Source organism: Alligator sinensis, unplaced genomic scaffold (genome assembly GCF_000455745.1).
Source record: "Alligator sinensis unplaced genomic scaffold, ASM45574v1 scaffold1223_1, whole genome shotgun sequence".
In the NCBI taxonomy this organism is placed as follows: domain Eukaryota; kingdom Metazoa; phylum Chordata; order Crocodylia; family Alligatoridae; genus Alligator; species Alligator sinensis.
In genome coordinates this window covers 540,108-541,695 of record NW_005842062.1, presented here as the reverse complement: position 1 = coordinate 541,695, position 1,588 = coordinate 540,108, and the positions used below count along the sequence as shown (strand labels likewise).

Sequence of the window (1,588 nt, the reverse complement as noted above, 5' to 3'; positions counted from 1 at the left end):
TGTAAAGGAAAAAGACACATAGGCCATGTCCCCACATGCAGACGCATGAAGTTTGCAGGTCCACAAACTTATTTGTAGCACCCCAAACTTCATGCATTGAATGTTAAAATGTACCCTGCACTGCAAATTTACAGCGCGGGGGCAAAATTTGCTCCTGGGATTACCTGGTAGCAAAAAAAAAAAAAAAAAAAAAAAGCGCCGGGGAGAAAACGTGGCACAGAGCACATGAAAATAGTGTGCGCTGGAACAAATGGAGGCTTGGTCCTCCAGTGAGATGCTCTGTCTATTGCTCTACTGCTTCATTTGTGCCTTTGCTGCTCCAGCATGTTCTGCATTGTGCTGAAGTGATCAAAAGTGTGGCAGGGCTCTCAGCTACCTACTGCTGAGCTACATTGTACCACAGGACCAGCTGCACCACATGGGGTAGCCAGGGACACAGAGGCACTACATGGAGCAGCCATGCCACTTCTCCAGAGGGCTGGCAACTGAGGCCTGGTTTCTGGCAAGCAGCACCAGGTCCTCTGCGTGAGGGCCACCCAGGCCAGAGCTGCAGGCACCAGTGAGTGGCAACCATGGTGAGGCAGGTAGCAGGAGCCAGCTGCAGGAGTCTGCGCTGCAGCTGCAGGTGGCTACAGTGAAGCAGTTCACCCAGGGACACTAGAATGAGTATATTTACTGGGCAATTGCTGCACACATGGCTGAGTGGGGACATGGCAGCAGTGCCGGAGCAAGGCCAAGGCTTTGCGTAGGCAATTTCATGTGGTGTGTGATGCCAAGCTGCGCTTAGGAGTAGGGTGATCCACTATGGCTTTCTATAAGAAGTTGGCATGAATCCTTGGCCTGACAGCCATGGAGCCGCCCTGCTACTCCTTTGTCACCAGGGGAGGACTGGAGCCTACAGTGACCAGTCCCATGACACAGCTGGAGCCAGGTAGGGACCTTCTCCAGGTCTACAGCAGCACCTGCCACAGCCAGGTCCAAGGCGATGCTGGCACAGTATGTCCCTCAGCTCCTATGTGACACCAGTGAGAGCAGGGAGGAGCCTGATGAGCAGGCTGAGGTGTCACAAAGGTTGGCAGAGGCTGTACCCCAGTGACCTCTCTACCAGGCCTCATCCCCATCTGAGGCCAGGTCTGGCTCAGGCTCTACCCACCAACCCAGGGCCCAAGAACAGCAGTCTCCTGCCATAGGTGACTGGTAGGGGGTATACGGGGGTGCATGTGCCCCCCGTGATGGGGCTGGTGTCCCCCCCCGATGGCCGACACTAATGCTGTCTATAGGGTTGGTGCCCCCTCTAACAGGGGCACTGCCATTGGCGGCTTCTACGGGTGCCCCCCGCAGATTCAGGAGGCAGCAGTCACTCATGCTCCTGGCCAGCGCAACTGCCTGTCACTGCCAGCTGGTAAGTCCTGAACAGGACATGGGGAACTGGGAGCTGCTCACCTTCTCCTCCCTTCTCCCATGGGCTTCTTCTCCTTGTGCCCTGCATGCACCCTAAGCCGATCACTGCCACCTCCCTCCATCCTCTCTTGACCCCCAGCTCCTCTCCTGTGCAGGGGCTCATTTGTCAGGAGGGGAAGGACAGCCC

General features: G+C 56.2%; 1 pseudogene; it reads left to right on the top strand.

Moving 5' to 3' along the window:
• The first annotated feature begins 1,254 nt into the window (after positions 1 to 1,254).
• Positions 1,255 to 1,588, top strand: part of LOC112550236 — a 1,492-nt pseudogene continuing 1,158 nt past the window's right edge.